The sequence below is a fragment of the Lepus europaeus genome, unplaced genomic scaffold (assembly GCF_033115175.1).
Source record: "Lepus europaeus isolate LE1 unplaced genomic scaffold, mLepTim1.pri SCAFFOLD_80, whole genome shotgun sequence".
Lineage (NCBI taxonomy): Eukaryota > Metazoa > Chordata > Mammalia > Lagomorpha > Leporidae > Lepus > Lepus europaeus.
The window spans coordinates 547,872-560,367 of NW_026909609.1; the positions used below are offsets into that span (position 1 = coordinate 547,872).

The window sequence follows — 12,496 nt, forward strand, 5'->3', positions numbered from 1 at the left end:
CAGGCTTGGGGAGTATGGCGGCAGCCCCCCGAAGCTTTGCGGGCAGCCTGGGAGGCCCGCGAGCTCTAGAGCAGGGCCTAGGGCAGTGAGTTAGGTGTCGGGGTGGGAGGCACACACGCACAGTACTGTGCATCCCCAGACGGTGCGTTGGGGACAGGGCTGAGCTCAGGTGCCCGGCCGAATGCAGGCCGCGGCTTGAGTGAGGCCCGCGGTCAGGTCAGCAGTCCTGGCAGCGCTGGGCTCGATCTGCTTGTCGCCCACCCCAGGGCATGCAAGAGCCAGCCTTGTGCTCCAAAGAGGCCCCGAGTCCTCCCTAGAGGCTGAGGCCGGCCTCTGGGGGCCTCAGGCACACGCCTGCGGGCAGGAGCGAGCCCGCTAAAGCTTCTCTTGCAGAAGATCTGGCCCCCGTGCCCCCATGCAGCTTGCGCATGGGCAGTGGATGATTTCTCCCACCTGGGGGCGGGGCTGGGGGGGGTGGGTGGTCATGGCCCTGTCTCCCAGGCTGCTGGTGTGATCCATTTGTGACCAGCAGTGTGGGCACTCAGGGCAGAACTGTGGGTCTGTGTTCGGGGCTGTCACGGGAGGCCCGGAGGGGCACGTGGACTGTCTCAATATCCCCGCTTGGGCGGAGCATGGGTGGAGCTTCAGCTGAGCAGGTTCAGAGCACAGGCGCTCAGGCGTTCACAGCTGAGCGGCACCTGGGCCCCTCAGGTGACCTGTGTGTGCCAGCAGGGGGCAGCAGCACAGAGCAATGAGGGGCCCCTTGCATGTGGAGGCCCGCGGGCAGCAAGCTGCCTTGTGCCGACTGCCGGGCCTGGCACTCCATGCTGCCTGGACACATGTGCGGTGGCTTGTCCAAGCCAGGGGCTCTAGGCTGCCTTCTGAGAATACTCAGGTTGCTGGGCTCTGCTCCCTTTCTCGGGTCTCGGGGTTGGGCCTTCGAAACCCATACCCGCTTCAGGCCCCCGTCCTCCTGGCCCTTAGCTGCCCACCACCCGAATGGCAGCCTCATCCTCCGGTTCTGGGTCTCAGCGGGGATGGCCCCCAGATTTTGTGGAGCATGAAGGCCAAGAGCTGAAGGCTAGCGGAGGGGCCCCCTAGCCCGGGAACGGAAACCCTGTGCGCTGCTTGACTCCCAGAGACTGAGAGACCAGGAGAGAGACTGGCCGGTGCTCCGGCAGGCTAAGAGGCCTCAGGCTTGGGGCGTATGGCGGCAGCCCCCCGAAGCTTTGCGGGCAGCCTGGGAGGCCCGCGAGCTCTAGAGCAGGGCCTAGGCCAGTGAGTTAGGTGTCGGGGTGGGAGGCACACACGCACAGTGCTGCGCATACCCAGACGGCGCGTTGGGGACAGGGCTGAGCTCAGGTGCCCGGCTGAATGCAGGCCGCGGCTTGAGAGAGGCCTGCGGTCAGGTCAGCATTCCTGGCCGCGCTGGGCTTGGTCTGCCTCTCGCCCACCCCGGGGCACGCAAGAGCCAGCCCAGCACTCCAAAGGGGCCCCAAGTCCTACCTAGAGGCCTAGGCCGGCCTCTGGGGGCCTCAGGCACACGCCTGCGGGCAGGAGCGAGCCCGCTAAAGCTTCTCTTGCAGAAGCTCTGGGCCCCCTGCCCCCATGCGGCTTGCGCATGTGCAGTGGTTGATTTCTCGCACCTGGGGGCGGGGCTGGGGCCGGGGACTGGGAGGGTGGGTGGTCATGGCCCTGTCCCCCAGGCTGCTGGTGTGATCCATTTGTGACCAGCAGTGTGGGCACTCAGGGCAGAACTGTAGCTCTGAGTTCAGGGCTGTCACGGGAAGCCCGGAGGGGCACGTGGACGGTCTCAGGATCCCCGCGTGGGCGGAGCGTGAGCGGAACGTGTTCAGAGCGCAGGGGATCAGGCGCTCACAGCTGAGCAGCCCCTGGGCCCCTCACGTGACCCCTGTGTGCCAGCGTGGGGCGGCAGCACAGAGCAATGTGGGGCCGCTTGCGCGTGGAGACCCGCGGGCAGCAAGCTGCCATGCGCAGACCACCGGGCCTGGCTCTCCAGGCTGCCTGGACAGATGTGTGGTGGCTTGTCCAACCCAAGGGCTCCAGCCTGCCTTCTGAGAATAGTCAGGTTGCTGGGCTCTGCTCCCTCTCTCGGGTCTCGGGGTTGGGCCTTCGAAACCCATACCCGCTTCAGGCCCCCATCCTCCTGGCCCTTAGCTGCCCACCACCCGAATGGCAGCCTCATCCTCCGGTTCTGGGTCTCAGCGGGGACGGCCCCCGGATTCCGTGGTGTATGAAGGCCAAGAGCTGAAGGCTAGCGGAGGGCCCCCCTAGCCCGGGAACAGAAACCCTGTGCGCGGCTTGGCTCCCAGAGACTGAGAGACCAGGAGAGAGACTGGCCGGTGCTCCGGTAGGCTAAGAGGCCTTAGGCTTGGGGCGTATGGCGGCAGCCCCCCGAAGCTTTGCGGGCAGCCTGGGAGGCACGTGAGCTCTAGAGCAAGGCCTAGGGCAGTGAGTTAGGTGTCGGGGTGGGAGGCACACACGCACAGTACTGCGCATCCCCAGACGGCACGTTGGGGACAGGGCTGAGCTCAGGTGCCCGGCCAAATGCAGGCCGCGGCTTGAGTGAGGCCCGCAGTCACGTCAGCAGTCCTGGCAGCGCTGGGCTCGATCTGCCTGTCGCCCACCCCGGGGCATGCAAGAGCCAGCCTTGTGCTCCAAAGGGGCCCCGAGTCCTACCTAGAGGCTGAGGCCGGCCTCTGGGGGCCTCAGGCACACGCCTGCGGGCAGGAGCGAGCCCGCTAAAGCTTCTCTTGCAGAAGATCTGGCCCCCGTGCCCCCATGCGGCTTGCGCATGCGCAGTGGATGATTTCTGGCACCTGGGGGTGGGGGCTCTGCCTGGGGCGGGGCTGGGGCCTGGGCTGGGGTGGGTGGGTGGGCGTGGCCCTGTCCCCCAGGCTGCTGGTGTGATCCATTTGTGACCAGCAGTGTGGGCACTCAGGGCAGAACTATGGCTCTGTGTTCCAGGTTGTCACGGGAGGCCAGAGGGGCACGTGGACTGTCTCATGATACCCGCTTGGGCGGAGCATGGGTGGAGCTTCAGCGGAGCGTGTTCAGAGCACAGGCGTTCAGGCTTTCGCAGCTGAGTGGTGCCTGGGCCCCTCACGTGACCCGTGTGTGCCAGCAGGGGGCGGCAGCACAGAGCAATGTGGGGCCACTTGCATGTGGAGGCCCGCGGGCAGCAAGCTGCCTTGTGCCGACTGCCGGGCCTGGCATTCCAGGCTGCCTGGACACATGTGCAGTGGCTTGTCCAAGCCAGGGGCTCTAGGCTGCCTTCTGAGAACATTCAGGTTGCTGGGCTCTGCTCCCTCTCTCGGGTCTCGGGGTCAGGCCTTCGAAACCCATCCGCGCTTCAGGCCCCCATCCTCCTGGCCCGCAGCTGCCCACCACCCAAATGGCAGCCTCATCCTCCGGTTCTGGGTCTCAGCAGGGACGGCCCCGGATTACGTGTTGCATGAAGGCCAAGAGCTGAAGGCTAGCGGAGGGGCCCCCTAGCCCAGGAACGGAAACCCTGTGCGCAGCTTGGCTCCCAGAGACTGAGACAGAGACCAGGAGAGAGACTGGCCAGTGTTCCCGCAGGCTAAGAGGCCTTAGGCTTGGGGCATGGGGACAGCCCCCCGAAATTTGTGGGCAGCCTGGGAGGCCTGCGAGCTCTAGAGCAGGGCCTAGGCCAGTGAGTTAGGTGTCAGGGTGGGAGGCACACACGCACAGTGCTGCGCAGCCCAAGACGGCGCGTTGGGGACAGGGCTGAGCTCAGGTGCCCGGCCAAATGCAGGCTGCAGCTTGAGAGAGGCCCGCAGTCAGTCAAGCAGGCCTGGCCGCGCTGGGCTCGGTCTGCCTGTCGCCCGCCCCAGGGCTCGCAAGAGCCAGCCCAGCGCTCAAAAGGGGCCCCAAGTCCTACCTAGAGGCTTAGGCCGGCCTCTGGGGGCCTCAGGCACATGCCTGCGGGCAGGAGCGAGCCCGCTAAAGCTTCTCTTGCAGAAGCTCTGGGCCCCCCGCGCTCCCATGCGGCTTGCGTATGCGCAGTGGATGATTTCTGGCACCTGGGGGCGGGCCTGGGGCCGGTGGGTGGGCATGGCCCTGTCCCTCAGGCCGCTGGTGTGACCCACTTGTGACCAGCAGTGTGGGCACTCAGGGCAGAACTGTGGCTCTGAGTTCGGGGCTGTCATGGGAGGTCCGGAGGGGCACGTGGACTGTCTCATTATCCCCGCTTGGGCGGAGCGTGAGTGGAGCCTGTTCAGAGCACAGGCGCTCAGGCGCTTGCAGCTGAGCGGCACCTGGGCCCCTCACGTGACCCCTGTGTGCCAGCATGGGGCGGCAGCACAGAGCAATGCGGGGCCGCTTTCATGTAGAGGCCCGCGGGCAGCAAACTGCCGTGCACAGACCGCCGGGCCTGGCTCTCCAGGCTGCCTGGACAGATGTGTGGTGGCTTGTCCAACCCAAGGGCTGCAGCCTGCCTTCTGACAATATTCAAGTTGCTGGGCTCTGCTCCCTCTCTCGGGTCTCGGGGTTGGGCCTTCGAAACCCATACCTGCTTCAGGCCCCCGTCCTCCTGTACCTTAGCTGCCCACCACCCAAATGGCAGCCTCATCCTCCGGTTCTGGGTCTCAGCGGGGACGGCCCCTGATTCCGTGTTGCATGAAGGCCAAGAGCTGAAGGCTAGCGGAGGGGCCCCCTAGCCCGGGAACGGAAACCCTGTGCACGGCTTGGCTCCCAGAGACTGAGAGACCAGGAGAGAGACTGGCCAGCGCTCCCGCAGGCTAAGAGGCCTTAGGCTTGGGGCATGGGGACAGCCCCCGAAGCTTTGCGGGCAGCCTGGGAGGCCCGTGAGCTCTAGAGCAGGGCCTAGGCCAGTGAGTTAGGTGTCGGGGTGGGAGGCACACATGCACAGTGCTGCGCATCCCCAGACAGCGCGTTGTGTACAGGGCTGAGCTCAGTTGCACGGCTGAATGCAGGGCCGAATGCAGGCCGTGGCTTGAGAGAGGCCTGCGGTCAGGCCAGCAGGCCTGGCCGCTCTGGGCTCGGTCTGCCTCTCACCCGCCCCAGGGCACGCAAGAGCCAGCCCGGCGCTCCAAAGGGGCCCCAAGTCCTACCTAGAGGCTGAGGCCGGCCTCTGGGGGCCCCGGCACACTCCAAGGTTCAAAATTTAATTTTAGATCCTATAAAAAATGAGATGGCTAAGATTTTTCTGTAATAGCATAGCCAAAATAAGAGCTTAAATTATAATTTTCTAAGTAAATTTACTTCGCCATCAGTGAGGTAAACAGTAAACAGAAAAGGCCTCCCTTTCAAAACAAAGGGAAAGAAAGTTTTGAAGTGAAAATACAGTTTTCCTCATGGGCATTGTCTGCCTCAACATAAACTGCTACAGAACATGCCTGTGACTACAGACTTCTAGTTTAGGCCACCGAAGATTAGAGATGGGACTTGAGCACCCCCTTGACTTGCTTCCTCTGGTCTGCTTTAACAAAAATCAGGAGAAAAAGAAAGCTAGGTATCAGAAAAGTAGAGATAGGTGGCAGGCCTATTAAATGTAGCTCTGCACAGTGATCTGCCCTCAAGGAGACCCAACAGGCCAGTCCACTGCAGTGGCTTTCAATGTGGCAAGCCTGGGCTTCAGCAGAAGTCAGCTATGAAGAGCCCTGGCAGCTCTGCCAGCCAAGAGTTGGATCACTGGAAATGGACCTGCCCTGGAATCGAAGGACGCCCAGGTCAGAGCCACAGATCTTATTGGCTCTTGATCTCAAGGTGACCACTGCTGCTGAGGAGATGGCCAAATAGGGTCAGTAACACTACAGGCAGAACTGTATATTTCCTGTTGGAGTTGCCACTTGCCTTTACCTGGCCAGCTCTCCTCCCAGGCCAGCTAGGTAATGGAAGTCAACAGGGTGCCTTCCCAAGGAGGTTCACACCTCCCTTAGGATGTAGGCTATATGAAGAGATAGATGAGTCTGAGCCTCATAATTTACAAGGCTTTAAAGCCCACCTGATTATTATTGAGCGCTTCTGTCAGGTTCTATTTGCCTCTCAATCAGAAAACTTAGTTGTAGCTTAGTCAGCATCTTTCTTAGGTTCTCTAACAACAACTCTGTCCTCTGTATCTAGCCCATTTGGGCCTCATTTCTTTGTAATCATAACCTCTACCACCAATGGCTCTACTCCCAACCTGTGTGTACTGATGGTCCTCTTCCCCACTTAATGCTGTATAATTGTTCAAAATTTCTCTACAAACCCCACTCGCTACCTGTAAAAGTTAAGTGGCTTTTCTCCCAGTCTTGGCTGGGACCAGCTTTAAGCCACATCCATCAAACTGTCCCCACAAGGGTCCAGAAATGCCCCCATTTCCTCTCCTCTATGAAATGGTTAATGCTACTCTTAGGATCATTGGTTACTATTCTCAACCCTGTCTTTTTATACTACAGTGTCTAAGTGTTTACAGCAAGTTATAATGGAACAAACGAAGGCGTTCAACAACCAGGCAGTCAACCAAATGCTGTTACAGGAATATACTCAGCTCCCCACCCAAGAGACAGCAGCCTGAGACATCACCCCATGCCAGCAAAGAGTACCTCGTCACCCCATGTCAGCAAGAAGTAGCTCTAAAGACAGATCATCATCCCTCTACTCTTCCTGGACTTTTGGGACTAATGTAACCCCATACAAACCCTGCTTTATAAAAAACAAAAGGGGGGAATGTTAGGAAACTGGTGCAGTTTTAGCCAGATGGCCGCACAGCCCAGCTACCTGAGCCAGGCCCCACCCCCATCCTAATGGGATTCACTGCTCCTGCTTCCCTGCCCGCCCTCAGGCAAAGTTTTAAAAGGTCTGTTCCTGAACATGTGCTCTCTTGGCTCTGCTCCCTACTCTCTGGGCTTCTCTCCTCCTCTGTCTCTCTCTCTCTCTCTCTCTCTCTCTCTCTCTCTCTCTCTCTCTTTTTTTTTTTGACAGGCAGAGTGGATAGTGAGAGAGAGAGAGAGAGAAAGGTCTTCCTTTGCAGCTGGTTCACCCTCCAATGGCCGCCATGGCCAGCGCACAGTGCTGATCCGAACCCAGGAGCTTTGCGATGGCTAACATTAAGATATAACAGATAGTGTGACAAGCAAACCAGCAATGGGTCCTAAAAGTGGTAGCAAATAGGGAAGCAGTCCATTCCATCCTGTCCAAAAGGGATTTTCAGCCATGGCATGTCGACGATGCTCCAGATCTTCTTGAAGTGTCTTGATTTTATCGCGAACGATGCCGGCCTTTTTAGCATAAAAACAGCATTTTTCCTGTAAAGCCAATTAAATACCTCCCTGTTCGGTGGTAAGCAAGTCTAAGCCTCTACGATTTTGTAAAACCACTTTCGATTTTGTAAAACCACTTCCGCTAAGGAATCAATTTGATCTTGAAGGTCCTGAATGGTGGTGGATAGGGTTTGTACATCATTAATAAGTTGTTGGAACAATTCTCTATATTTTTGGACCGTGATTCCCAGTCCTGTAGATCCTGTAACCACAGCTGTGGAAATTCCTAATGTGGCCAATAAAAGAATAAGTTGAATAGCTCGCCTTTGTCTTCCTGCAATATAATCAAAGGCGGGAATAGGGACAGGGGTATTTCCATTAATAATTTCTACATTGGGAAGAAGCATAGCGTGCATGCAATTACCGGTCCAATTTGTTGGTAAAATGGTATAAGCTAAATTATCCCTACATACAAAAATGGTGGAATTAGGGGCATAAAGAGGGTAATCTACTGTTATACTATTTGTACAGAAAGGAGCAAGGCCTACTCGATATTGAAGGAATTATTGTTAGGAGATTTATAAAGGCAAGTGATATTTTCCATTGGGACAGGAAGAACAGGAAAAGATTGTATGGGGGGGGGCAACCAAAGGAGATATTAAACCCAAGGGTATCATTAAGTGGCAGAAAAATGGCAAGAAGGAAGGGGGGTCCCTGGCGTAAACAGAGCCAGCAGCCTTTTGCAAGGTCTGGGGCAGAGAGATTAAGCAGTTTATGGGTGTTGGTAAGGATATCCATGGTACTGACATCCAAGTCTTCATTTCCTCTGGAATGAACTTTAGCCAGGGGGTGGTATTGAAGGGAAGGGTAAAGGCTCTCAAATAGGGTTTTGAGTGTTTTTTGTGTTTTTAATTGTGTAAGGGTATCCTGAGGGCCTCCACCATCAGACACTCCCACAGGGGCTATAGGGTACCAGCAGGCCACTTGTCCCTTAGGGGGGCAGGGGGGAGAGCTGAGGCGTGAAGAAGACAAGTCCCCTCCGAATGTTCCCCCATAATCCCCTGTTATAGTGGCAAACAATAAATGTTCATTCCCCTCATTACAGGTTTGATACCACGTATAACAGGAGGAGTGCACAGAGTAATGGATAGTACTATTGCACTCTGACGGCCATTGATTCCCAGGGTGGGAAGAGTCTAGTTTAGGTTTGAGAATACAGTGCCATTTGGAATCCTTGGTGGTTTTATCTCCGCAGTCATGTGTAAAATGCAGTTTATGATTGAGGATGTGGGATCTGTAGGAGGTTGATGTTTGTGGGAGGGATACTATTATGCCCCTCGAGCAGATACCAGGGTCATGCTGTTGAAGGAGTTTTTGAATGGCCTGAGGGTTGTCCAACCCTGCAAAGACTGGTGGAGCCCAATGGATGGTGTAGATTGCCATTATCAGGAAAGCAAGGAAGAGGGCCATTTTATTAGGGCCCTTCAGAGGGGTTAATCAGTGAGCCCTCAGAAAATGTGGCAGGGGAGGAGAGAATAGAAGAGAAGATACACAATAGCAACAATGGCAACAATGCCGACAATAACAAGGAGTCCTGTAATGAGTCCCAGTAGCATCCAGCCGGGTCTTTTCATTCCTGTAAACACAAGGGGAAAATATCCTCAGGGCCGGATGTAGGCTCTGGTGTAGGGTTAATATTAGAAGAGTTTGATGAATTAACTTGTTTAATTAATCTTTCAGGCAGCCATCTTGGCATTGATTGTTTTTGATCCAGAACACAGGCTGACCCCCCCCCCCCCGTCCCCAAATAAGCACAGGATCGGGGCCATGCCATCCACTAGTGAGGGGGTCTTGCCACATCACCATAGGTGGGGATGTTTCAGGGGAAGGATGCCAGTGATGATCTGCGGCTGAATGATTATTATTATCTAAGGATAAGAAATTTAGTACAAAGAGCGCATGATTCAATCGGTCTCAGAGAGAGACAAAGGATAAGGAAGTGGCTTCAAGCCGAGTGAGCCAGGTTTTCAGCGTTTGATGGGCTCTTTCGATAATCCCCTGACCCTGTGGATTGTAAGGGATTCCTGTAATGTGATTAATATGGAGCACCTCACAAAATTGTTTAAACTTAGCACTGACATAAGCAGGACCATTATCTGTCTTAATCTCAACAGGTTTTCCCAGTACAGAAAGAGCCGTTATAAGGTGCGAGATAGCATCCTTAGCAGCTTCCCCTGTATGGGCGGAGGCAAAGACAAAGCCACTGTAGGTGTCTATAGAGACATGAAGATACTTTAGTTTGCCAAATTTGGGGAAGTGTGTGACATCCATTTGCCACAGTTGATTAGGGAGAAGACCACGCGGATTGACTCCCAAATGCGGTACAGGTTGGCTTGTAACACATGAGGGGCATTTTTTGACTATTTCACGATTCTCGTGAAATTTTACAAAACAAATGGAGAGCATTTAAGTGATGCAACCTATGCAAGTTTTGAGCTTCCTGTACTGATCCCACAATTATGGGGAAGGTGAGCCTTGTAGCAGCATCTGCCTGGACATTACCTTCTGAGTTCTGAGCTTCCTGCACTGTTCCCACAATTATGGGGAAGGTAAGCCTTATAGCAGCATCTACCTGGGCATTACCTTCTGAGTTTTGAGCTTCCTGCACTCTTCCCACAATTATGGGGAAGGTGAGCCTTGTAGCAGCATCTACCTGGACATTACCTTCTGAGTGATCCTGGTAGGCTTGTGTGCGCCCAAATATGTCCCAAATAGAAGGGCTGTTGTCTTTCATGTATTAGCTTTTGAATTTGTATAAACAAGGGCATAGCATTGGAAATTGTTTTAAGAAAAGGAGAAGTTTCAAGCAACGGAATGGAGTCAGCTACATATGCACTATCAGTATAAATATTTACAGCTTGACTTGACTTTACTTGACTTCAAGTAAAGACTTGAAGTATGGCATACAGCTCAACCAACTGGGCTGACAAGATGTTTTAAAAACATGGGAACGGTTGTCTGCCACAAAGGCAGCCATCCCACTGGATGACCCATCTGTAAATACTGTAACAGCCTTTGGAATGGGATTGTTTTTTGTATTTTTTGGAAAAATAAAGGAATAGGATTGGGCAAACTGTAACACGGGGTCATCAGGGAGGTGATTGTCAATGGTCCCCATAAATCCTGACATGGCTATCCCCCAGTCATCAGAAGTTTGAAGAAGGAACTGGGTCTGTTCTCGGGTATATGGCGCTACTACAACATCGGGGTCTTTTCTGAAATATTGGCGGGAAAGGAAATGAGCCTTAATGATTATTGAAGCAACCTGAGACAAATATATTGTAATTACTTTAGATGAGGAAATGGGGAGATGGATCCAGAAAAGAGGTTGACCTTTTTTATTGGGCGTGAGGGATTTTTGCCAAAAAACTCCGGTGGGCATATGTGGTGTGGCTAAAACTACAGAAAGTAGGGGGAGAGTGTAAGAAATTTGCCAGACAAACTGTTGGCTAATGGCTTGTGTTACTTGGTTTAATGCATCTCCTGTGTCAGGGGTGAGCTCGCGGGGTGGGGTGTGTGTGTGTCTGGGTCTCCTCACAGAATGTCATTGAGGGGTAATAGGACATTATTAGATATTTTTAAATAGGGCTGAGCCATTGAATATCTCCTAGAAGTTTTTGAAAATCATTAAGGGTATGGAGGCATTCCAAGGGAACTGCACAAAAACCAAATCCTGTTGTAATTTTAAACCCAAATAGGTAAAGGGGTCTTGTAACTGGACCTTATCAGGAGCAATTTGTAAACCAAGGGCAAGAAAGGCTTTAGAAAATGCTGTAAAGCAATCTTGTAGGTCTGACTTGTTTTGAGCCGCCAGTAAAATGTCATCCATATAATGTAAAATATAAATGTGCAGCCAGTGTAAATGAATTGGATCCACTGCCTGTGCTACAAACTTTTGACAAAGGGTGGAGCTATTGGCCATCCCCTGGGGCAAAACTTTCCAATGAAATCTTTGCATGAAAAAGCAGTCTTTGAAATCTATAATTATTTTGTAATAACCATTTAGGATGGCCACGGGGATCAGGATGCCAGGTTGGAGGGCTCCCATGAGTGCCATGACCTATTAACGGCACACAAATCCTGTAAAAGGTGCCATTTACCAGATTTTTTCTTTATGACAAAAATGGGCATATTCCAGGGAGAATAGGAAGGCTCTAGGTGTCCAGCCGTGAGCTGCTCCTGTACAAGCACTGTAGCGGCATTTAGCTTTTCTTGAGTAAGTGGCCACTGATCCACCCAAACAGAAGTTTGAGTGTTCCATGTGATTTTATCTGCATGGGGTACAGGAAGGCCAGTGGCCATTACTAAAAATCCAAATATCCGAGCCCATGTCTATCTGTTTTAGAGGGGGCTGTAATAGATTGAGTTAAGCCTTGTCTCATTTTTCCAAGTCCTGTGCCAGGCACATAGTCCATGCACAGCATTTGTTATGTGACCACAGCACTAGGGCTGCACAGGATAACTTCCATTTGGGAGAGAATGTCACATCCCCACAGGTTAACAGAGAGGCCTGGTAATACAAGAGGAGTCACAGTGCCCTGATTGCCTTCCTTATCTTTCCAGTGTAATACCCTTGAGCTGACTTGGGGGTTGTTGGACTGGCCTATATCTCACAAATTGGTGAGAAATGTGGTCAGCGGCCAATGGGCTGGCCAATGATCTTGAGATATGACTGTGGCATCCGCCCCTGTATCCAAAATGCCCTTGAAATCCTTTCCTTCAATAGTAAGGGTTAACACAGGCCTATTTTTTGTAATTGGCTGGACCCAATAAGCATCTGAGGAACCCAAAGGGGTAATGCCTCAGAGCCTGGAAGAAATTGAGGATGTATTTCCAGTAATTAAAGGCAGAAGAACCAGTTGTGCTAGATGGGTGCCCTGTGGAACGACAGCTACTCCATTAATAGCAGCTGCTAGGATTTTTATCTCCCTGGTAAAGTCATCGTCAATAATACCGGGAAAAACTTGAATGCCTTTAAGGGTAGCTGATGCTCAGCCGAGAATAAAAGCACAGGTACCCGAAGGCAAGGGGCCCTGAACCCCTGTAGGGATGATTTGTGGGCCCTGGGTGGAATCTAATATTGTATCAGAGGCGGCACAGAGGTCCAGTCCTGCGCCACCTGGGGTTGCTCGTTGGAGGGAAGCAATTGTTGAGGTATTTGCTTAGCCTGAGGCTGGGAGGTGGCAAAC

At 53.7% G+C, this 12,496-nt stretch overlaps 1 pseudogene; it reads right to left on the reverse strand.

Annotated features, from left to right (window-relative positions):
• Positions 1-5,279: 5,279 nt before the first annotated feature.
• Positions 5,280-9,040, reverse strand: LOC133755707 (syncytin-1-like; annotated as a pseudogene).
• Between the last annotated feature and the right edge of the window lie 3,456 nt (positions 9,041-12,496).